Source organism: Cavia porcellus, unplaced genomic scaffold, assembly GCF_034190915.1.
Source record: "Cavia porcellus strain 051 isolate PalLab524CR breed Dunkin Hartley unplaced genomic scaffold, mCavPor4.1 scaffold_2, whole genome shotgun sequence".
NCBI lineage: Eukaryota > Metazoa > Chordata > Mammalia > Rodentia > Caviidae > Cavia > Cavia porcellus.
In genome coordinates, this window is record NW_026947485.1 from 14011384 (window position 1) to 14038104 (window position 26721).

Below are 26721 nucleotides of genomic sequence, written 5' to 3' on the forward strand. Positions count from 1 at the left end.
CATTTACAGTAATCTAGGCAAAGTTTAGTCTCCAAATTCATCCAATGCTTATCCAACACACAGTTTTAACACTGCTTTGTTCGAGCAGCAACCCCACTTCCTGTTCCAATTTTCTCTTTTAGCCTCCTCTGTATTTCTTCAACAAAACACCTGAAACTACATACTTTCTAACAAAACTTATCAAACTTGAAGAGCTGCAACTGGTAGCAGTGTTCATGCTATCATATGGAGAAAACGGGAGTGTGCAAACCCAGTCTCCCTTCCTCTTATAAAGTCAAAAATCCCACCACAGAGTCCGACCCTTCTGACTTCCTTTTGGCCTGTGTATCTTCCAAAGGTTTCACCTCCAAGCACAATCCATGTATGAATGTGGAGATCACAGTGACAAAATACAAACTTTTGGGGAAGGAGGTGAAACCACAGCAGTGACCTCTTTAGTGGTCAGTGTAGAGATTATAGAATGAATCATCAGAATCAACTTCAGGTAAATACTGAGGCAACTCTGGAAATAGCAGCTTTTCTCTAGTGTATTTTATTTTAGTTTTGCATTATTATTTTCACATAAACTTCATTTATGCAGTCGATAAGTTTAAAAATCAGTATTATGATTACTGGTTTTTACAATATTTTTCTTAAGAGAAGGAAGGCAGCATTTGTGCATATGTTTGCAGGTTTTCCATTTGTAGCACAGTTCTGCTTTTTCTGCAAATCTCGGTTACTATCTAATTTTGGGTCCATTAATCATGAAAGATTTCCATTAATACCTTATAAGGCATACCTGCCATCAATATTGTCACTTACTATTTTCTTACCCCTGAATCTTTCTTTTTTTATTTTTGATGGATTGTTTTAGTAGGTAAACATTCTGAGTTGACTGTTGTTTTTGTTTTCGGTATTATAGATAAAAGTATCTCACTGCTATCTGTATTCCTTTATTTTCATGAGAAAAATATTTATCTCATTTTTGCTTCTTGTATATAATTTATCATTTTCCTCTTATTGTTTTCAAGATTATTTCTAATCTTTTCATACACTGTTTAGTTATGACGTGTCTTGATGAATAGAGAGAGATAGAAATTTCTTTGTCCCATGTGAAATTTTTTGAACTTCTTAGGTGTAAATATTTATTATCAAATTTGAAAACCTTAAAGTCATTATTTTTCAGTCCTATTCTGTAACTTTTACTGTATATGCTGGTATGATCAATGCCACTCCATGTTTATTTAGGTCATATTTATTTATGAATCAGTATTTTTTTCTCTATTTTCAGGTGAATAAATTGAACATTCCCCTTCAAGTTTTCTGTTTTCTTTTGCCATCTCAGATATACCACTGTCCTGATCTATTTTCATATTCTTCAACTTTGAAATCCTCATTTGATTCCCTTCAAGTAATTTCTATAACATTATGAGTTTCTTTATTTGTTGATCACTGCCCACACACAGTATTCTGGCTCTTTAAACATGGCTTCTTTTAATTCTTTTTGTTTTTGTTGTTGTTTTTGTTTTTGGTACCAGGTGCTGCACTCACAACCTTGAGTTTACCAGACAAATGCTTTAGCCACTGAGTTAAATCCTCGGTCCCGTAATTCTTTAAATATTTATATTTGAAATTTCTGTTATAGTCAACATCTTTACCCACTTAGTATCAGTTACTATTGACTACCTTTTCCTTGAATGTAGATCATGTTTTCTGTTAAATTGCATATCAATAGGGTTTTTTTTTGTAGAAAACTGAACATATTAGAAAAAAGATTTTATCTACTCTAGCTAGCTAATTTTCTCTATTCTGATATCTTTGCTTTGATTTATTGTCTTTTATTCTCATGTTTTCTATGTTACTCTTAGTTTTGCTTTCTATGCTCATGTCATAAGGGCAGCTCCTGTGTTTACTGGCTTCATTGTCAGCCCGTGATAAATCAGAGGTGGTACTCAAGCAGTGTGAGCATGTAGGATTTCCAGTAAGAGATAAGATAGTTTTCAGACCTTTTTTCACATTGTTTTTCTATTAGATCCTCAGCAATCTCTTTGCATGCAACTATGGTCTACCACCCTTTCATATTTTTCCTAATTTTTTATTCTAAGATGAAAAAATGCAAATGTTGATACAGAATTTTAAAACAAAATAATAAGAGATTAACTATGGTTAATTACATGTTATTATCTTCAAAGTAGTCCTTCTGATTATAAGATACAAGCATAAAAAAATCAATCAAACAATGAAAATATTCCTTGTAAAATGCATGTAAGTCCACCTGACAAATGGAACTTTTCAATCCAAGGCTCAACATTCAAGACTCTCCTGATTCATTTTCTATTGAGTTTGTTACATTTAATGACAAGAAAAGTTGCTTGTGCTTTATTCCCTTCTTGCAAGTCCTGGTAACTCTGGCTGCCCTGAGGGTCCTGCTTTCTACGGCGAGCCTCATGCTAACCCAGATGAGCACTCATGCTGAGAACCCTCCCAGGGTGAAAAGAGTTCTGTCTTACACAGACCACACTTGATTTGGGGCAGCTTTTAATGAGAAAAAAATATCTTTCATGAAAAAAGAATTTTTGTCTCTCTATTAGTTGCTTCCAGAGCCATATTTGCTAGTTTTTCCCAATTGTGGTTTTATTTGTTTTGTTTTGAGGGGTAATAGAGAAGAATTTTCAAACTTGTTCATTTTGTCACAATAACATACATTTTAAAAAATGTCTATGAACAGTAAGTGTATTACTGTAAAATTGCTGTACTGAAAACACAATGATCTTTGGAACATAAATAGTTTGCAATTCTTTAAATAAACATCATGAACAGATTTGATTAAATATGAAAAAATGTGATAATGTGTTACTTGAAATGCATGAGAAAGGGTAATTTATTTAATAAATAATAGTGATATGATTTGGAAGAAAATGAAGCAGTTTCACAAAAAATAAATTACACAGTAAAATAATACATTTTAAATCAGAGAGTGAAATCTCAATAATTTATGAAAAATAATAGTGGCTGGAAAGTATATAATTCAGGAGCAAGTAAACATTTTTAAACAATATCAGAAACACAGAATCTCTAAACAAAAGCCAAATGCTGGTAAAAAATCATGTATGAAAAAGTCAAATTATATACTGAGGGAAAAATAGTTATAAATATAAAGACAAAATTTGGTGCTATGCAAAGTGTACTGAAATCTGTAAATCTGATTAGATGAAAATGAAGAAACACTGAAAAACAGATTCTAGTGGATTCTGGGGAAGTGCCATTTAGATAGCTTTTTAAGAGAGAATTTGCAGCAGTGAGGCTGCTTAGCTGATGACTTCCAGTGGAAGCTGGATTCTGATCCATCTCTGCTTCATATACTTTTTTCCTGACCCGGGTACCAGCTAAAGAAAGCATTGTTGTAAGGGCTGACCATTTCTGCTCAGGTCAGGGGCAGTTGTGGTACCATCTCTTCCCACTGGAATGAGTGATTTCTCTGACCTGTTCTGACTATGAAATTCTCTTCCCTTCTCTCTTCATGTTCACAGGCCAAATATAGCATCTTGGTCTAGAGATTCCCCTACTTAATCCTCCTCTTTTGCTACTTCTTCTTTGGTGTAAATTACTCCCGACACAACTTTTGCTTTCAACTTTCTCATATTTCCTGTTATTGCTCCTAAAATAAGGTTCTAAGAACTTTGAACTTCAAACTCAGAATTATGACCAAAAAAAATAAAAAAAAAAAAAGATGCTTCAAAGTCTCTTTCAACGCAGTGGGTTATCATTACAGCAAAGTGGCTCAGCCCTTAAAAGAAACCTAGGAAAGTAGGTTGATGTTCCCATCATTGTGCACAGTCAATAAACTGACTAGGTGAATTAAGGTTTAGGAACTATTTTGATTCTGATGGTAGAAGAACTCCAGTTACTTTATCCTAAAAGTAAACCATTTTAGCCCTTGCACTAACAATTGTAAAGGAAACACAGTTTATGAAGTACTCAATGTAGTCTACAGTTGTATGAAAAAGCTTTGTGATTCTTTTTACAAAGTTTGGGTGTTTAGTGCTTTATGCCTAAACAGTATCTTCTCTTAGTTCAGTATTACTCATCTTTCTGCAGTCATGCTAAATGCTGCTCCCAGAGAAGCTCGGGGACACTGCTGTCATATAACTTGTCTCTTGGGAAGCTATTCCACTTTGTAACTAACACATTGATTTTGGAATAGGCTACAGGACATCTTTCTGTCTTATAAGAGAGTATAAATTTCATAGAAGGAGAGGTCATGTCTCATTCAAACTTTCATTACTTAACACAAGATCTTGAGTTAGTAGATGTTCTATAAAACTTCATTAACTAATTAATGGCATAGTTACATAAAGAGAATTCAAATACTACACTTTTTAAGTATGTGATAGTTTAAAGTTTCCAAAGCACTTCCATTGTGAAATCTTACTTGAATCACACCATTACTACGCATAGGCTAAACAACTTCTTTAAAGTTATTAATATGTACCAATTACAGACATTAGTACGGTTCAGTGTAATATTTCTATAGATGCCTACAGTGTACAGTGATCTTACTGATCCACATTTCTTCCAAATCCTACTTCAGTCCTTCTCATACAGCATCCTCAGTTCCTAACTAGCATCATTCTACTATCAGGGTCATATTTTTTAAACAAGCATAGGATTTTTTTTTTTTACGTATTCAATTTATGCATTAAACAACACATATGGCATTTCACTATACACAGTTTTCTATTTTAATTTGCTATGCTTATATTATAAACATATTAGATGTACAAATTAATGGGCTTCACTGTAATGTTTCCATGTTATCTGCCCACCCTGTTACTGCTCTTCTTTGCTCTCTTTTCTCCCTCCATCCTTCTGGTTTCCTTCCCCTAACAGTTCATCTATTTTTTATTTCAGGTCACTTTGTTTTGTTTCTGTACTATATACAAGAGAGCAAAACAGCTGACACTTGCCATTCTTTGTGTTTGACTTATTGGCATAATTTGAAGCTCATCCTTTTTAAAAAATTTTCACAAATAGAGAGAGCACACAGAACTTGTTTTGCTGTTCACTTGCATCACTTAAGACCTTCCATTTTATTCATTTTTTAAAAATAAGTGATAGGATTTCATCCTACTCATGATGGAATTATAGTCAATTGTATACATGTACCACTGTTTCTTCATTCTTGCATCTGTTGTTGGGCAGCTAGACTGATTTTGTACTTCAGTTATTTTGACTAGGACCAAGAAAAATACGGCCATTAGGTACATCTTTAATCTGCTGATTTTGTTTACTTGGAATGTCTATCCAGGGGCAGGATAGCTGTATCATATGGTAATTCCCAAGATGAGTGTGTAAGAATTATCATATCTTTACTAGCATTTCATAATCTTTATGCTCTTTCTTTTAGTTTTGCATTGCATAGATTTTTTTTTCTTTTTTAAAGTTAACTTTACTGGTACATTTTAGATATAACTGAATTACCCTTTATGGCAGCTAATAATGTCAAGTATTCCGTCCTTTATCTATTGATCATTTGTATTTCTTCTTTTGAGAATTACATATCTAGAAAATTTGCCCATTTTAAAATTAGATTATTCCTTCTTTTATTTTTTTAAATTTTTAACTTACTAGTAAGTATTTGCGGTAGTGATGATTACACTCCCTGTGGGGAGTTTGTGTACATAAATCACAAGTATTAATTCTTTTGATTTCCTTTCCCCCTCCTCCCCCTCTCTCCATCTCTTGGTCCCCTTTCCATTTGCAAACTATATTTATTAAGTTGTTCTTAATAGATACATAACTGGAAGATATTTTATATCACCCTTCAGATTTTCTCTTCATTCTTATTTACTATATTGTGAAGAAGATGGCTAGTTTGATGAAATCTTACTTATCAATTTTTGCTTTTTTGGCTCAACCAGGAAGATTACATCTGGTACAAATGCTATGAAATCCTGTGCTTTTCTTTATTAGTGTCAGGATTTCAGGTGCAACATTTACATTTTTGATCTATTTTGAGTTGATTTTTGTGCCAGATGAGAGAACAGTGATCAATTTTAATCTGCATGTAGATAATGAGTTTTCCAGAAGCATTGTTAAAAGGACTGTCCTTTTCCATAGTATGTGTTTGATTGTTATCTTTGTGGACACACGTTTGTGGTAGATGAATGTGTTTATTTCTGGTGTCTATAATTTTGTCTTTGGTCTGTATCTGTTTTTGTCAATGCCGTGCTATTTTGGTTGCCATGGTTTTTAAGTATGTCTTGAAATCAGATATTATTCATGCTTCTGGCATTGTTTTTTTTTTTTTTTTTTTTTTTTTTCAAAATTGCTTTGGCCATTCAGAGTCTTTACTTCCATATGAATTTTGGGATTGTATTTTCTAGTTTTGTGATGAATGCGTTATTTTAATGGTAATTGCTTTGAATCTGCAGGACACATTCAGTAGTGTACATTTTAACAAAGTTATTTCTTTCAATCCATGAACTTCAGATGACTTCACATTTTCTAGTCTAATCCTCATTTTCTCTCAGCTTTGTAACTTTCATTATAGAAATCTTTCAACTCCTTGATTAAGGTTATTCTTAGGTGTTTTATTTTTGTATTTGTATATTTTAAATGGGGCTGCTTTCATGATTTCATTTTCAGAAAGTTCATGACTAAGCTTTACAAAAAAGATTCTGATCTGTGCATGTTGCTTCACTAGAAGTTTATCAGTTCTCAAATCCTTCATGACATCTTTACGCTTTTCTGTGTGTAGAATGCGATCACTTTTCAAATGAGGATATTTTACTTCATCTCTTCCAGTCTGCAAACATTCATTCTTTTTCTTACCACATTGCTTTGGCTAAAACTACTAGCACTCTACTACATTAAAAAGAAAGCATCTGATTTTAGAGGAAATGCTTTTGGTTTTTCCTCATTCAGTATATTGGTAGGGATTTATTGCGTATGCAATTTACTATGCTGATGTGTGTTCTTTTTACTATTTGTTCAGGACTTTCACCATGAAGTGATAATAATTTTATTAAGTTTTTTCATCTATGGAAATGTTTGTACAATTTTTCTTTCATCCTATCAGTATGATATATCACATTTATTGATAAGCTTTTGCTGAACTATCTTTGAGTGTCTAGAATGAAGTCAATTTGACTTTGGAGTGTTATCTATTTGATGTGATGTTAACATAATTTGCTGGTACTTTTTGAGGAATTTTGGATTTATGTTCATCAGCAATATTGGTGTAAATTGTCTTTATTTGTTGTGTCATATTTTCATAACAGGTTTATGCTGGCCTCGTACAGTGTTAGGAGTAGTTTGCTACTTTTTAATTCTATGGAATAGTTTGCGAGGAATTGACATTTGCTCTTGTAAATTTGGTAAAATTCTTCAGTGAAGTCTCCTGATCTGGAGCTCTTCTTTTTTGGAAGATCATTTTATTACTAATTAAATTTCATCCATATTATTTGTCTAAGTTTTTGCTATCATTTTGGTTCAGTTTTGGCAAGCTATATGTGTCCAAAAATTTGTTCATTTTAAATGTATTTTCCAATTTGTTAGCATATAGTTTTTCGAAAGAATCCCAATGGCCCTTTGTATTTCTGTGCAACATCTCTTTTTTTTTTTTTTTTTTAAACTACTTGTGTTTCTTCATGTTCACGATGAAGAAGAAATTGGTGTATTTTACAGCATGATTCTCTGTTTGCCAGGAGCCAACAGTTTCTGCCCATGTGGAGCTCACTCCCCACTACACCTCCAGCCAGGGCCACACTCTGATATGCAAATTGTGGAGTTAGATTTTCTATCTGAATGAGGTGAGCCAAATGGTTAGGACTATAAATTTGTCATTTTTGAATAATTGCCTTTGTTTGGGGGCTCATTTTCCTGCCACAAATTTAATAAAGATCTTTGTGACACCATCATCAGCACTCAGAAGTTACAAGACCCAACCATCTGAGTCAGACCAGCCAAACAAACCTTTATCTGCATTTCCAGAGCACACCTTTGATTCTTTACACTATCGTGGAAGTCTGGTATCCTGTTTGCCACAATATTCTTCCCTCACATCTATCTCTCCTTGCACCAACTAGCCAAGAATTTATTGGCATTTTTTTATTATTAATTTAGTTTCTATTTCATTTATTTGCACACTGATATCTATTATTTTTTCTTGCATTCATTTTCAGATTTTTGGTTCTTTTCTAAGACATGTATCATTAGATTATTATTTTAAATCCTTCTTCTTCTTTTTTCCTCTGTCTCTTTCTCTGTATCTCAGTCTGTCTCTCTGTGTCTGTCTCTGTCTCTCTTCTCTGCGTTTCTCGATGTAAGCACTCACTGCTATCAGTTTCCTTCTTAGTACTTCTTTTGATGCATCCATTAACTTTTTGTGTTGTATTTTGATATTTACTTGCCCCAACAGTCTTTAAAAAATTCTTTCTGACTTCCTCTATGACCTACTATAAATTCAAAATCATGCTTTTCAGTCTCATTCGTTTATATAATCCTAAACTTTTCTTTGTTGTTAAACTCAAGTTTTATATCATTTTGGTTGGAGAAGATACAGGATTATGATGTCAATGTTTGTAAATGTATTAAGACTTGTTCTATGATCCAGTATAGTCTATTGCAGAGAGCACTATACGTGCTAATGAAAGGATTGTGTAGTCTTTCACTATTACCTATAAATGTCTAGTAGATTCATTTGACCCACAGTACCAACTGATTCTATTTCTTAGTGAATTACTTTATCTGAATGATCTATTGACAGCAGCATGAAATACTTTTGTATTATTTGATTGGAGCCTATTTCTCCCTTTATATGTGAGACTTATATAAAATAAAATGTTCCAATATTAGGAGTATACAGATTTATAATGACTGCACTGTACCATTTTAATGAATTTTTCTTTCATTATTATAAAGAGATGATCTTTATATTATCTTATAGTTTTTAAGATCAGATACAGGTTATTAATTCTACAAGTTTTCTGGTGGATTTTTTGGGGTTGCCTTTGTAGAGTTTCATGTTATCTGCAAATATGATAGTTTAACTTCTTCCTTTCCTATCATTGTTTGCTTTATTTCTCTCTCTTGTCTAATTGCTTTGGATAATTCTTTTAGAACTATATTGGACAAGAGTGATAGTAGTGGATATTCTTACCTCATTCCTGATTTTGAGTGAATATTTTCATTTTTTGTCCTTTTACTATGATGTTGGCAGTCGGTTTGTCATAGTTTTTTTTTTTTTTTTTTTTTTTTTTTATCAGATTGAGGTAAAGACCATCTACTCATTTTCTGAGTGGTCTTTTTATCATAAATGAATGCTGAAATTTATCAAAAGCTTTTGCTTCATCTGTGGGGATGATCATGTGATTTTTGTCTCTGGCTCTGTTGATATGATCTATTACATTTAATGACTTGTATATAGTGAATCATCCCTGCATTCACGGGATGAATCCCACTTTGTCATGGTATATAATCTTCTTGATAATTTGCTGTATTTTGTTTGCTAGTATTTTATTAAGAAGTTTTGCAACTATGTTCACTAAGGAGACTGGATTTTTCTTTTTATATAAGCTTAAGATACAGAATTAGGTGATTTATTTTGCTCATTTGGTTTTCCTAATGTGAGAATTCTCCACTATGAATTTCCCTCTTAGGACTGCTTTCATTGTATCCCACAGATTCCAGAAAGTTGTGTTTACATTTTCATTTGATTGTGTACATTGTTTAATTTCTTCTTTAATTTTTTCTGTGACCCATTGGTCATTCAAGAGGGTGTTATTTAATTTATATGTGTTTATGAGCTTTTGAAGTTTCTTTTGCCATTAATTTCTGATTTTATTGCAATATGTACAATTAATAAATTGCACGGGACAATTTAAATTTCTTTGCATTTACTTAAGCATGTTCCACAGACTAGTATATGGTCTATTTTAACCAAAATCAGTATTGTAGCTGAACACAAAGTCAATGTTCAAAAATCAACAGTATTCTTGTACACAAACAACAAACTCACTGAGAGAGAAATTAGGGGAATCACACTCTTCACAATAGCATCCAAAGAATGAATACTTAGAAATACATCTATCAAAGGAAATAAAATATATACTTTGAAAAAAGAAACTGAAGAGAATATGAGAAAATAGAAAATCCCTTGATCATGGTGAGGAAGAGGAAACATTGTAAAAGGGACCATATTCCCAAAAGTGTTATACAAATTTAATGCAATCCAAATCAAATATCATTAATGCCTCACAGATCTAGAGAAAACATTCCTAAAATTCATTGGGAAACAGAATAGACCTCAAATACCAAAGGCAATCCTGAGCACCAAAGGCCAAGCAAGAGGCATCTAATCTCTGACATGAAATTATACTATACAGCTACTGTGATAAGGTCAACATGGTACTGTGAAAAAAAAAACCAGACCTGAGTATTAATGAAACAGATTAGAAGATGTAGACAGAAGTACAAATACAGTCAACTTATCTTTGATAAAGGGGAAAAACATATTTACTGGACAAAAGACAACCTCTTTAATAAATGGTGCTGTAATACCTGGTTTTTCACATGCCAAAGACTAAAACTAGACCCATATCTATCACCATGCACTGAACTAAAGTCAAAATAGATCAAGGATCTAAATATTAAAACAGAAACACTAAATCTACTGAAAGAAAAAAGTACATAGATATCTTCAGGAGGAGAGTTTATGAACCAAAACCAAAATGCATGGAAAGTTCTTTAATGAATCAACAACAAGGGCCTCATCTTATGAAAATGTTTTTGCACATCAAAAGATATCACCGACAGAGCAAAAAAAGAAGCAAAAGAAAAAGAAAACAGAAACCCACAGAGTGATAAAAAGTTTTAGCCAACTGCTCCTCAGGCAAAGGACTTCTGTCTAGAACACACAAAGAATTAAATTTAAAAAAAAAAAAAAAAAAAAAAAAAAAAAGGCCCTCCAAATTCCAAATCCTAATCCAAAAGTGGGCATTTCATATGAATACACACTTCTCAAATGAAAAAATACAAATGGAAAACAACTAAATGAAAAAATGTTCAGCATAATTAATCATTCAAGAAATGCAAATTAAAACAACACTAAAATTCCGTCATCCAGCAAAGAATAACTATCATCAAGAAATTAACTAGTAACAAATGTTAGTGGGGCTATGAGGAAAAAGGAACCCTTCTCCCCTGTTGGTGGCTTTGTAGACTGGTACAACCACTATGGAAATCAGTGTGGAGAGTCCTCAAAAACTAGAATTAAGGGGCTGGGGATTTAGCTCAGCGGCATAAGTGCCTGCCTTGCAAGCAGGCAGTCGTGAGTTTGATCTCTGGTACCGGTAAAAAGGAAGAAGACAAAAAAAAAAAAAAAAAAAAAAAAAAAAAAAAAAAACACAACAAAACAAAACTAGAATTAGGGGTTCCATTCAACCCTTCTGGGTATTTTCCCAGAAGTAAAAATATCATAGCACAACGATAAATGTACATTCATGTTTATAATAGAACAAACTGTTATATAACCCAAAAGCCTATCAACCAATGAATAGATAAAGAGGATGCAGTTCTTTTATACAATGGAGTACTGCTCAGCTATAATAAAATCTGCTCTTCTCTTCCTGTCTGAGGTGGTGGCAAGTCTCGCCTCCTCATGAGCTCCATTTTTTCTCACCCTTGGTCTTCCTTTTCTCTGGGTTCTGAGAATGGCCTGAGCATCTTCCTGCTTCCTTCGGTGGCTGCAGAGCCCTGGTACTTTCTCCTCTTGCAGACCTTAGTCCTCGCCCTGCCCAGTCATGAACGAGGAATACGGCATGATCATGCTGGGCACCAGCCTGACAGAGTGTATCCTGTCAGGTATAATGTCAGTGAATGGAAAGAAAGTTCTTCACATGGATCAAAATCCATATTGTGGAGGGGAAAGTGCGTCTATCACACCACTGGAAGATTTATGCAAAAGCTTTAAATTACCAAGCGTACCTCCAGCATCAATGGGGAGATGAAGAGACTGGAATGTTGACTTAATTCCCAAGCTCCTGAGGGCTGATGGTCAGCTGGTCAAGATGCTCCTGTGTACAGAAGTTATTTGGCACATGGATACATGGATTTGAAGGGAGCTTTGTCTACAAGAGAGGAAAAATCTACAAGGTTCCTTCTCCTGAAGCAGAAGCCCTGACATCTAGCTTAATGAGACTGTTTGAAAAATGTCACTTCAGAAAGTTCCTAGTGTCTGTTGCCAACTGTGATGGAAAAGACCCTAGAACTTTTGACAGCAGTGATCCTAAGAAGACCACAATTCAAGATCTCTATAAGAAATTTGACTTGGGCCAAGGTGTTAGAGATTTCACTGGTCATTCTCTTGTGCTGTACTGAACTGATGACTACTTAAATTATCCATGTTGTGAAACCATTGATAGAATTAAACTTTGTAATGAGTCTTTGGCAAGATGTGGCAAATGCCCATACCTTTATCCACTCTATGACCTTGAAGAACTGCCACAAGGATTTGCCAGGCTAAGTACTATTTATAATGGTACCTACATGTTGAATAAACCAATTGAAGAAATAGTTGTGCAGAAAGGAAAAGTGGTTGATTAAAATCTGACGGAGAGATTGCTCATAAGAAGCTCATCTGTGACCCAAGTTATGTAAAACAAAGAGGGCCGGGTGATTAGTTACATGCATCCTCGGTCACCCCATCAAGAACACCAGTGATACCAATTCCTGTCAGATAACTGTTCTACAGAACCAAGTCAATCAAAAATCAGGCATCTGTGTTTGCATGCCCTTCTCCGCACATAGTGTGGCAGCCCAAAGGAAGAACTGTGCCATTGTTAGTGTAACTGTGGAAACCAAGGAACCCGAGGAAGAACTCAGAGCAGCTTTGGAGCTGCTGGAACCAACTGAACAGAAATTTGTTAGCATCAGCGACATCCTTATACCAAACGATTTGGGGACAGACAGCCAGATCTTTGTTTCCCGGGAATATGTAGCTACAGCTCCCTTTGAGACAGCCTGTGATGACATAAAGACATCTGTAAAAGGATGACAGGATCTGAGTTTGAGGAAATGAAGCGCACGAAAAATGACATCTATGGGAGACTCACAGCAGTAAATGCTAACATCTAATTAGGACAAATTTAAAATTTGGCAAATAATGCACATTATATGAAATCAGTATTTTAAGTCCTACTTTTTAAAGCACAGTGGAGATTGAAGAGCGCGGTACCAGTGAATAACACCCCCTTCATCTTTCTAACCTGTGTACTGGCTTTTCATGGAGTGGCTATTCAGATTGACTGGTTACCATTCTGTTCAATTTAACTAAGCCAGCTTTTCTCTAGTGAAGAAACAGTTTTAAAAAGGTTGTTTTGCCAGTACAGAGGACTTGATACAGTATTTGCATCTCTTAAGCATTTTAGACTTCGCAGTTTTGTGCTTCTGCTGCTCAAGAGGTGAATCCATACAATGTGTGCCATCTTGACATTAAGGGGATTCTAAATTACATATTTTTGCTTTGGAACAGCATCTTTAAGTTTTTCCTGTATGTATTTTGTGTCACATCAGATAATTATGGGCAAGGCCCAAATAGTATAGCCATAAATTTGGTTTAGGCACACATAGACTTCTAGCCAAACTCCAGACTACAGGGAATGGTTAGAGGAAGCCAGTATGTGGTATTTTAACTTAGGAAAACTGAGAGAAGGGGAAAGGGGCTTATCTGTAAAGCAGGTAAAATGTAGAATTGTGTTTTGTATCTCAGGTGCAGCTTCTTCAACGGGCCAAACTGCAAGGCAGTATAGATTAAACAGAGCTTCTACTTCAGTGATGCCTGTCTCAAATGAAATATTACTCAGCCATAAAAAGGATGATCTTGAGACTTTGAGAGGTAAATTGAGGAAACTTGAGACTATCATCTTGAGTGAAATAAATCTGACTCACATTTGTAAATATCGTATTGTCTCTCTAATATAAAAGATAATAATAAAAAACTGAAAGAGTAATAAGATCCAAAATGTATAATAGATATTATGATAATGAAAAGGAAAGAAAGTGCTCTAAAGGATGTAACTGTATGTATGTTTAAGTGTACTAGACAGATATCCATACTACTAAGTTTTTGTTAGCTCATCAAACAGAATGGTTTGTACGGTCATTGACTGCCCAATTTTTATGCTTTGATTTTGTGTCTCGAGCAACTACTCCTGAGATAATAATATGTAATGTATCAAAGGGAATTTTGTACCAAGTTTTGAAATTCTGTATTATTTCTACCCTTTTTTTCTGTTTTGCTTTTTGCTCGAAAAAAAAATGGCTTCACATTATATCTGTACTGCAAAATAAAGCCAAACTCTGGAAAAAAAATAAACAAAAGAATAAGTATGAGCTATTTCTATGTAAACTGATTCACCTTGAGACCATACTCTACAGTGAAATAAATCAGACACATCAATGTAAGTGTCACATTCTTTTTCTAGTTTGAGAAACTGAAAGTGTAATTAAGAACCAAAATGTGTAATAGATATCGAGAAATAGGGAGAAAATATACAAATCAGAAGGGGAATTAGGGAGAGGAGAGAGGAAAGAAAGGAAAGAAAAGAAGAAGAAAAGACAAAATAAGAAGTGAAAACTGGAAACAAAGATTTTGTAAATATGGAGGGGAAGAGAGACCTATCGTGCAGGCACCAATGCCCTGTGACAACTGCGATCATCATGTGCTTCTAAAATATAACAATAAATTTAATTAATTTATAAAAAAGGAGAGTTGTTAGACTATCATTAAAATGAGGATCAAAAATAGAGAAATATAAATTTACTTCTTAGTTGAAAATTTATAATTCTAATTTGATTCTCATCACAATTACCAAATTCTTCATAGATTTTATTGTTTCTATATCTGAGTCAGACATAAGCAACAGTGACAGTACATGTTTTGTTGATGATTTTTGGCCATGTCTTCTCTTTGTTTTTTGACTTACCGAAGACGAGCTCCTTGAAAGAAGGTTTACATGACAAATGAAATAATCAGCATAAAATATGTCAAGTAATACAGAAGGTATTAAGTACAGCAATGTATTATAATGATAATGTTCATTAATTATAATCACTGAAAATATTCCTTAATATTTTATGGAATCTTCTCTAAAAGAATATGAAAGGGATTTAAGTATGTGGATACTATCTCTTTGAACTTTTATTTTTTTAATATCAGCTACATAAAATCAGACAAGAAAAATCTAAAAAAATACTGCAAAAGTCTATGCAGCAATAAAGACATGAGAAAGCATCTATACATGACTGTAATAGGTACAGTGGTATAAATGCTATTGATTAGGTTGCCTATAATATCTTATAGGCAAAGAAATCATTATTCAGTTACATGAAAAATCTACGAGAACCACACTGTAGATAACATAGATTCTTATTTCACTTATTGTAGACTCTCCAGAGTCCACATGCAAGGTGAATGTTGCTCTTTTAGAGAAATTATTCTAGAATGATTTTCAATTAGCTCAACATAAATGCTCTATGTCTTAGAGTTATACATAGTTCATCTCCCAAGCATAGATGTTGAGTAGTCCAGTAGCCACAATAGTTTTTTAAAGTGACAGAATTTCAATAACTAAACAATTATTAATGGCTTAGGTAATTGGAAATGATAGTCATGGATATTTTCAGCAAGGTAGGAGCCTCACCTAAAAACGATACCATGTGACTATATTTGCTTTTTCCTGTCACTTTTTTCTGCCTCTGAGTTATCTGTGCTGTTAGTGTTTTCACTGGGTCTTCCTGATGAGCTGGTTTGCTCTTTAAATATCTGGTGGAATCAGAAACAGAGGAACCCTCTTCCAACTTCTATACTAGCTCCAAAACTGATGCCGTGTTCCATTCGAGTTTTATACCACCCCCAGAACTAAACCCAAAGGTATGAACTTATATCATTGCTTTTTCCAGTCAAGAAGATTGGAAGCTAATTACAAAACCAGCACAGATCTGAGGAGTAAACCAGTATTGTCCTACCAGACAAAGGAGAGCGTGGAAAGACAGACATTGGTTATGTGTCCATTCAGGGACAGGATTGCACTTTGGCAGGTTTTTATTCCACTCCTCTGTTCTTTGGCACCATAAGGGGTGCAAATCCTTAATTTACCCTGAATTAGAAGTGTCTGAAAATGAATATGAGCCTTATATTTGTCTTGAAAAGTGAAGTGTGCTTTATGACTCCTGTGTTTTTATCAAGATTTAAAAGATTTAGTTCTAAGGAAACACAAGTTTTGTTCAGGAGAAAATGTTCTTAGTGGAGATTAATTTCATGCTTTTTTCCTTGTTGAAAGCAGTGGAAGAAAACCAGTGGAACTGCAAAGGAATCTTAAACTTAATAATGTCCACATCATGCCCAGTACCTGATTGTCCTCCTTTATCCTTCTCTATGCGAAGTGGCTAAGCTGTGCTTTGCTGAATTTGAAGTCATCACATGACAGTTTAATCAACTCTTCCCTTTTCCTTTGCCAAGAAACCATCTGGCAGTGTATCTTTTTCATTGAAAATGTGTCCTCTGATCCAATTTTCATTTGTTACCCTGTCGGGAAGGCGTTCATTCCAATGTGGAACGAAATCTGAGCACTGTTCTTTTCTGCCGTTATGAAGTATGGATTTTCATTTATTTTCAATAAATACATTTACTTAAGGTTATGAAATGATTGGCAATGCTTTTTTGCTACTCCTCTATGTTTTGCTGATGTTGCTTTCTTGTTCCTTTTGTTTTGTCATTCGCATTCAAAGGCAGGCTTTTTGGTTCTAATAGAGTGGCATCTCTTTTATTATAGTACACGAACAAGTCAGTGCAGTAGAGGCTCCTTCCCAGACATAATTCATCCGTAAAGAAATGAATACATTAAAAATGGAAGAAATGCATGTCTCAACATAGACTTTCAAGAGAAGAAGTTACTTGGAAAAATTTGTTTCAGAAAGCATGATATATTTTCTACATTTTTTTCTTTCTATTCATTACACAGGCCAAAACACAGGACCACAGTGTGCATGATCCTTTTCTTCAAACAAAATTACACATCTTTTCATGAAAATATTTGGTTATGACAGGCATTATTATGATACTCTGATTTAGGTGCAATGATATCAATCAAATGAATTTGACAAAATTTGTAAAACTCCTGATCGTTTCTTTAAATATAGGCAACCAAGAAAATAGTGTGAAAAAAATAAGAAAGAAGAAAATAAGATCTTTAGAATATTCTAAGAGTTTCTAATTTGCTGTGTGAAAAAGAAAATAAATCCCACTGCTCAGTAGATGCGAATTAACTGGCCTGCAATGATCTTTCCTCCTTTGGCTGAAAAACTCCTGTTTTTTCACAGGCAAGTACTTGCTTATCGGAAAGCATTTGTTGACCCTCTGTTCTGCTTCTGCCTGTATCTTTATTGTCGCAGCACACAGTCTTGCTACTGTATATTCACAAGGTGGTGTCCCATTAAGATGTGAACTACTATTGTGTAAAGTCTTTCACTCAGTACCTTTGTGTGCCAATCTGTCTAAGTGGCAGCTATGCAATATGCAATGAATGAATACAGAGATGAGAAGATTAATGACATAGAGCTTTCTCAAAAACAGCCAAGCCCATTGTAATTTAGAGAGAAAAATGAAACAAAAACAAGGGCTCATCTAAAATTGTGGAAAATGTGCTTTCCTATCAACAGCCTGGGAGATCTGTAGCATTTGCTAGTAAACAAGTTAGTAAACAAGTACCACAGATACAGTCGTCTAAAGAGGAATGGGAAACAATTTGAAAATGTCACCCTCTGACTCATTAGAGAGACTGGAATATTAATCAATAAAATGGGCAAGGCAATAAAATCTGGGGTTAAAATATTTTAAACAGTTTTCAGGAATCAAAGATGTCACTTATATTAACAAGATAGCACAAAGTAGAAAAGGAGACAGGTTTTGAAAGAAAACCAGAGATTCCTAAGATAGAATGTTAAGCTAAATCTTCAGAAAAATACATTATCCAGATCATCGTAAACAAAGAGAGGAGAAAGAAGCATGCTCGCTGACCCTAGGTGATAAGAAAAAACTCAGTTACTCCTTTCTTTACATGAAAAATTTTACATGGCTTGTAGCTAATTTAAAACTAAGAAAAAGAGTTTAGCAGGGGGACGGATTCCACCAGCTGGAAAGTAATACAAACTGTTGGTTTCAATGGTCCCATTCGTGAACATCTGCAGTATACACAGGGATCTCGGCTAGTGATGCGAGAAAAGATACTGTAATTTTGATGGTCAAAATTTTTTGTCATTACAGTGCTTAAGTGTCTAATAAAATAAACTGTTGGTAAAACAGCAATGCTGTACAAGGGAGATATCTGTCAATCAGTGAGTAATATGATAAAAATGAAAAAGACACCAAGCTAATTGTGATGCATGCCCCTAATTCCAGGAAGCTGAGGCAGGAAGACTGACACTTGATTAGTCTACACAGCAAGTCCAAGACTGGTCTGGATCATTTAGCAAGACCTTGTCTCAAAACAAGACAAAACAAATGAATCAAAACAAAATAATATTCCATCTTTTTGTTCAGAAACTATTAATGGATTAATGGATATTTTCAAAATGTTTTATTGCTACCAAATAAAGGAGATAACTAAGTTTTTACCTACCTGTGGCAGTTAAAAATTTGGTAGCTGTCATATTTCCTTTACCAAGCCACTTCTTAAATTCTATTAGCAACAGTTTTAGAATATGTTCCTTTTTATTTATTCACTGCATTTATTGCTTTATTTTCTTATTTTAAATTATTTTATTAGTACATATTTGTGGAATATAATGGTAACATCCATGTTAAGGAGTAGATGCATGTACTTAACATATTTTTATTCTGTTTTTTCCTCTCCCTTTCCCCCACTCCTCCTTCCCTCTGTCTCTTCCCCATTTGGATTGTGTTTTTCTTTTGATTTTTAGTTTTTTATTTCTTTAGTACATTTTTGCATTTTGTGCATTTTATAGTCATCTTGGGGGATGGTTATATGTACATACCATAGGTTATGTTCTTTGTTTTTTAAAGTTCCCTTCCATTCTCTCCTATTTTCTCCCTCCTCCTTGGATTCTTTTTCACATCATTCATTCTTGTTGATATTATTAATCTTAGCTTATGAAATGGCATATCATACATTAGTTGAGGTTATTAGTTCATGTCTGTCACCCATGGTGGTTGCATTTGTTGGGGTGGTCGTACATGTACATGAGACATCTTCAGTCTTTGTACCTCCCTTTCCCCTCTCCCACGCATCAGTAAGTGGCATGGGAAGGGTTTTATTAGGCAGAAACTAAAGTGTACACACTAAAGAAATAGAGTGGAATTGAGGGTCACTTATTTTCTGGAAAGAGGATCATTTGTGCTTCTCTTGGAATGAAAATCTCACAGAAACATGATTCCTCCCCAAAAGGCCACTGGCCCATATTAGAGATACAGATACGAGTTGTCTGTTTTTAAAGATGGATAATTTAAGCATTCTTTGACATCTTTCATTCTATTTCATTATTTTAGCATAAAGTTCCTGCTCTTCCTTTCTCAAAATGATTTTTAAGCTTTTAGTATTCTTGAAAAATTTTGGGTGTTTTGATTCTAAAAGGGAAAGAGCCTGGATTCAGCGAAGGGAACGGTGATAAAGATCTCTTTGAGTGAGATCCAAAGTTGCAGTCTTCCTAAAATTACAATCATTAGCTATGATTTTCTTGTTTCTTTTCTATCTCATCCTTTGCCTTGAGTCTCTGTTGTCTATACTGTATCATAATTGTTGTTTTTAGCATTATAATCCAGAAATTAATCATGCCTCTCATCTACTTGAAGTTTATATGTGTTAAGGGAAGAATGAGATTTGATATTAATGAGACTGGCTGCTATAACAAACTCCTATGAGTAAATTTTCTCACGGTTCTATAGACTGGAATGTGCAAAGATGAGACACTGACAGATTTGGGATGTCTGGTGGGGATGACCTGGTTCACTGATATCATCCTCTGGGTCTGACTCCAGATGATGTAAGGAGGAAGAGGTCTTTCTCAGTCCTCTTTTAGAAGGAGGCCCCTTTTCTCATTCTTTAATTTTTTTATACAGCCTTGTACTGCATAGTCTTGGTTATGTGACTTGGTTTCTCTAGTAGACTATGAGCATATTTGAAGAACCTTGCATAGTCCCTCTTCCTACTGCTCTCATCTTTTGAATTAGGGTTTGAACATTTGAATTTGGCAGTGTCTGACATAAATCTTTAGGCTACAGAAAGCCGGGACTGGTCAGTGAATGCAGAACGTGAGGATCTATTGAATATGAATGAGCTCTTCCTGGCTCAGTTTATAATGGGAACAGAAAGTAGCAGAGCCTCAGAAGCATCATCATGGACTGGGTGAGGTGGAGACAAAAGAAGCATCCCAGATGTCATTTCATATACATCCCTCCTCCCCTGTGCCAAATAAATAGGCCTTGATTAGTGCCTTGGGATAGGCCCTCAGTTATTATGATTCTTACTCATCAGGTAAGGCAGAGACCAAGGCAGAAGAAGTCGTTCAGGAGAAGGAGAGGTGAGTGTCTTCAAGGTTAGCACCTGGCTGTAGAATAAAATCTAACCTCAAGCAGTCAGCTCACTGAGAACCTCGTCTTCTTTTGTGGTACAGTGATTTCTGGGTTATTGTGTGACAGGTATGCACTGCACTGTCTCTCACTCCATGTGCTTGGTCCTGTGATTCTCTCTGGCCAGTAGAACAGGAACATATTTGAACAAGGATTTTAAATTTGCCTGCATGATTTGGCTGGTGCTGTTGCACTTGTGCCATTTCCATGGGAAGAACATGTCTCGGGATGCCACTGGTAAAAAGTTTCTGAGGGGAAACACAGAGCAGATTTCATTCCAACCAGTAGTTTGGAGATGGGCCTGGAAGTTCTCAAGTCTGCTATAGTGCCACCAAGCCCAGCCAAGACTAGATCAGCTCAACCTGTATGTAGGGATTAATTTGTCATTTTTTAAGTGGCTAAGTTTTTGAAATTTTCCTTATGTTGTGAAAACTGAAACATATGCTTAATATGGTTCCTTGTAGTCATTGCATGTGTTTATGCATTAATCATTAATTTACCCTGCCACACTGCTAAGTAAAATATTTTCATCTTCCACGTTTGTAACACCATTGAAATACATAATATTTGGAATGAAGTCTGAAATACTAACAGAGGACTGCAAGAGCCTAGGGACAGAGTGAATGTAATACATTCAGACCTCAAGAAATCTATGTATAGAGTGATAGTATAAATTTTCTATGACACTGAATCCTAAAACAAACTTATTTGACAGCATCAAAGGTTTTGTTTTATTTCCACAATAGAGAAGATTTACCCAGATATACATAAACTATGCTAAATTTTCATACAAGTTTTACTTAGAATTATAAAAGATAATACTTAGCATATAGAGCTCCCTAATTAATTATTTATCCTTCTTTAGTTCTGGTTTTTCATCAGTCAAATTTTTGTTTAGTTTTCATGTTTTCCCTACAAACCAATGGAGACAAATACCAGTGTTTATTAAATTACACTATATCAGGAAGCTGTTGTGAATGTCCAAGTGAGAAAGACAGTGCAAAAAATTGAACATTGCCTGTGGATTCTGAAAGGTGTGAGTATGTGTAATTTATATTATTCATGTTTTTCAACTGTGCAGAAGGAAAGAAAAGAAAAGATTAATTCAACATAAAACTGAGGTTTTAAGCTTCAGTGAGGGAATGATTCAAATGTAACAAAAATTGGGTGGTTTCAATGAGTTAATTTGGCAAGAAAAACAGTATTTTTAGATATACAAGTCAAAAGTATAAAATACCTTTTTGTAAGTTTTTGTTATTAATTTAGATGAGTATTCATTTTAATTAGAAATTAGTATTTCTAATTATTTCCAGTGCGATCAGTACACAGGTATACAGTCATTGTTCCTCTAACCCAATTCTAACTGTATATATACAACATTAATAGAAATCTACAGGAGGAATAGGAACACAGAATGGGAAGGAAAAGAATCACCTCCTTTCTCAGTTACCTATTTCTAAAGGATGACTTTATTTATATAAAGAGTATATCTATATTATATATGTGTATTTAATGCACACACACATATGTACTGTAATTTAGAAGATATCATGTTTTCTTTTGTCTTTGCTAATTTTTCTATGTTAGGAAATAAATGAAGGTCAGAACAAGGTTAATGATTAGCCTTTTACCCTAGCAAAATTGGAAAAATATTGACTCTAGTACTTGAATTTCACAGTACCACAGCTAAGATTCTTCCTTGCTGGAAACCAATCTTAAGTGTCATGAGAGAATGTTGTCCTTTGTGACCAGAGAGAAAATTAAATGTCCACTCACTTCCCAGGAAATTGTATATGTGTATCATTCGGAATGGAAACAATTCAAGAAAAAAATAATTCAATCTGTACAGTTGAATCTTAACCCAAGATAAATTTGATTTTGAATCATTACATATAGATTACTTCTTATTACAACATATTTAAACTCATGAGTAATGAGAAGTCATGATCCCATACAAAAAAAATAATTTCTACATTCAGCAATTTTAAGCAGAAGTACTGTAATTTTGGATAGAAATTGAAGAAACCAATCTTATAACTAATTTCTGTCTCAGATTTATTCCTGATACATGCTTGTATTTTTTTTTAGTCCTCAGCTGTTTTCATGTATTCTGTGACCTCAGAATGTTCTAGAAATTCCTAACATTCAAAAAAAGTTGGAAATGTATTCTAATCTTCAATTATAAAAGACATACTTTCCCTTCTGGTGTGAAAAAATCTAGTGTATTTTTGTCTTCTGGCTTATGTTCTCCCTACACAAGAATCACTGTTTTAATTAGCCATAATTACTGGTGGGATCTGTGGCTTTATCCATAAAGCATAAAGACATAAAGGACTTTTCGTGATTGTTTAACCTTATTTACAGATGAGATTAAAGTGTCCAATGTTATTCAATTAATTATTGCCAGAAGCAGAAGGACCCTGCACTGATAATATAACCTCCACTCTCATGTGATTTCTGCTGCCCTGGCAGTATTTATACCATGGGAGAAAAAAGTGCTTATAATGACCATCTTGTTAGAGAATGATCAACATTTCTACATTTTACCTCTTTGTTGGTAGCTATTCAGAGTATTTCCTTTTCTCAGTTATTAGAACTCAAACAGGAGAATTGTGGTTTCTAGAAGTAAGCTTAAAATATTCAGAAGGATAGAACTTTTAATATAAACAAGAAATACATTAATAAAAATATGTATCCTGTTCCCTCCCATAATGCATAAGGCCTTATAAGTAGAAGCAGAAACCTTCAGACATGCAAAGATATCAATAATGTCACTGAGCACCTAGTGGAAGCATACTTATTGTTTGACAAATGCAGTCATCTGCGAAGGATAAGAAAGGAGTTTCCTCAAGATTTATTTTATAGTCTAAGGAAATATAATTTAAATTCAAGTTGTGCCTATAGGAGATGATGGATCAGAATTAATCTCTTGTGAGTGATGCAGCAACCAGGTTTGCTTTATTAATTAGATATTTCATGAAAATTGTGTTAATCAGACAAGGGGTGGTGATTAGGATGAATAACGAACAAAAGAAAGCACCTCTGTAATTTCAAACGCTGTCCATAGTATCCAGGAAGCTTCTCTGTTGTCTGTCCCTCAAGGATGAGGATACTGGCTACCGACGGGACTCATCAGAATGTCACCAACTACATTCAAATTTTATTCTTTCAGTTCTCATTCAGACTCACCAATCCCTTTTAAGTTTATCATTCAATTTCCAGGGTAGGTGTACTCACATGGAGACAATGGAGAGTGTTAAAATGTCTCATTAAAAATGACTAAATTAGCTTCCAGCTTTTTACAAAGAAGACAGATTATCTTGATGGTATGGCATGTATCTAGCTGTCCCTTAAAGCCTCATGCAGTGTAGGTGGAGCTTTTCAGAGATGGCTGAATCTAGAATGTATGGTGCTGGACTCAAGTATGTGTGATAAATGAATTAGCCCACAGATTGATTTGGCATAGTTCTTGAAGTGTGTAATGGAAAGGCCCTTGTGTTCCAGCCCTCAGGTGAGCAACGCAGATGCTACAGGAGGAATGGGGATGACAAGAGACACCGAGAATGGAGACAAGACAGGATTCTGATCAAGTCTCATTTATTCAAAAAAGAGTAATGAATATATAGGGTATTGGGGAGGAGGGAGTCGGGTTCTGAGACATCAACAGGTAATTTAACAACAGTGGCAAGACTGAGAGTTATAGGTTAATTCAAATCTCCCGTGTGCGGGCTCATAAGGTGGGCTGATTAGCATAATCCTGAATGGGCCAAACAGGCTAGGCAAGGAGAGAAGCTTAACTACCAAATGGAGACTTTAAGGTGGCTGCTGTCTGTAAATATAAGGTGGCAGCCAATTACAGGGCTTCCTTCCCACACCCTCCCGGAGTATAAGTGCTATTTACCCTAAAGGCAAGGAGCCTGGATAAAATATTAGGAACAGGAAGAGGGCTGTGCCTTGGCTTACCATTGCTTGGTCACTTGCTGCCTTCTACCTATCATGAACTGTTTCTCTTCTGTGATGCCCCTTTGCCAAACCACCCTGTCTTAGAACCAGCGTATTCTAAACAGAAACCTCTACAAACTGTGAACTACAATAAACGTTTCTTCTTTTATCTTGAAGTGTTGGGTATTTTGTAAATGTAACTACCAAATGTTTGCTTGGTGAAGAGGAATTAGAGAATTTGGTACAATCAGTGTTTTGAAAAAGTAGATTCCAGATTATTTAAATTTGATTGGAGTCTTAAAGAAAAATAAATTTATTGAGATTTTAAAGGCTGCTTTTAAAGCCTTTTGGTAGTGACCCTATATATGATGTGACCCTAATACATAATGTGAGAGTTATATTGTCTAGTAACAAAGAGCAAGTTATGTGTGTATGTGTATATTCACTTACCAAGTTTATTCATTCAACAACTATCTTTGGATCCCAACTCTTATTAGTTATATAATTTTAATATACATCTGAATGCTGTTTAGATACTTTACTGGCAATGTTTTAACCTACTTGCACTCTGTATAACATATTGATATAGCAATTGGTTTTAATTGATTCACTGAAATTACCTATGCATTTGAGTGGCCCATTGCATAGATGGAATACAACTTGTGACATGTAATAATGTTAGTCTAATTATGTTCTCATTTTCTAAAAATTCTACCTTATATTTACATTTGCAATTGGCCATCTTCTTTAATAGACTGTTTTATTGATGTGCTTGTGACCCAAAATGATATCAATCACTGAAAAAAGGATAATATTCATTAAAATATTTTATTTTACATGAAACAAATGGATTATTTTAAATGATTGATTTCCATGCTATAACTTAGGAAATCAAAATCATAGTGCAATTAAAACTCCAGGGAGCAAAAAGAAACTCCAGGAAGCTGAAATAGGCAGATCACAAGTTTGAGTGCAGCCTGGAAACTTAGTGAGGTTCACTCTCAAAAACCATAAAATGGGCTGAGTAGGTAGCTTATTGCAAAAGCCCCTGGTTCAACTCCCAACTCCCACTATAATTATTATAATATTCCAAGTATGTCTTTGGTCTTTTACCTTCGAATAAATGTTATGGTTAGGGATTAAAGGGATGAACCTCTTATGTGTACCAGAGCTCTTTTCTAATAACACCCAGCTGTGTGATAAGAAGTACTGCAATTGAAACTAAGTTAAACATTAAACATGTAATTATCTCTAGTCTGGTTTCTTTAATAACATTAATTTTATGAAGATGTTCTTTCATATTTTCTATAGAATATTTTTAGAGAATATTCAAAAGCAGAAAATGCACAAACCCTCAATTCTGGATGCACCTGTAGAAGGAGGACTGATAATTGCTGATCACTGTCTAATAACTCAGGTTTTGAATGTTTATTTTTAACCTGATAAAACACAGAAGAAGTGAAAAATGTAAGCCTAATTTGCATTATTTGCATAGAAATAAGATCCCTTATATCTGTGACCCAAATAAAATGCATGTAGCTTTCCATAGCTCTCACTTTTAGTTTTATAATTCATTGATTTAATGTTATTGTATTATAATGAGTTTAGGGCTTAGCTAATTCATCACTTAGCCTATTATCTTATTACTCAATAAATTATATATGACTATTCAGCATTGCCTCTGAGGGGCTCACCAGCCTCGTCACCCAGTTTTTACCCTTCTTCTTGACTGGAATCTTTGAGTAGCAATTAGAAACTTGTCTCCATGGTTCAGGACACTGGGTTTATGTCTTGTCTCTTTTCATTTCAACATCTGTTCTCTCTTCTGTTGAAGGAAGAGCCTGAACTATGCTTTTAGGACAGTGTTGGCGCACAGTCTCTGTGTTACACAATGTGCAGTAATGTTACTTGTTGTTTATATTCATCCTTTGAAATATGAAGATGCTTAATAAATCAAATCAAATGGATAAAAGTAGTAAATAGAAGTGAAAATGTGTGCAAAAATTCCACAAGGTATCAGAGAGAAATAGGTTACTACATTTGGGCATTAATTTGACTTTGTTTCTTAGTTACTAAAAGGAATGTTCTAATCTTTAAAGAATTAGTGAGTAAGTTATAAGTGACTAATCGATTGACTTTACTTAATCTTTTTG

The 26721-nt window shown here is 34.4% G+C and overlaps 2 pseudogenes; one reads left to right on the forward strand and one right to left on the reverse strand.

The window, feature by feature from the left end:
* LOC134473661 (ZZ-type zinc finger-containing protein 3-like) overlaps nucleotides 1-26721 on the reverse strand; it is an 87466-nt pseudogene that overhangs the window by 37724 nt on the left and 23021 nt on the right.
* On the forward strand, nucleotides 8109-24737 carry LOC134473658 (rab GDP dissociation inhibitor beta-like; annotated as a pseudogene).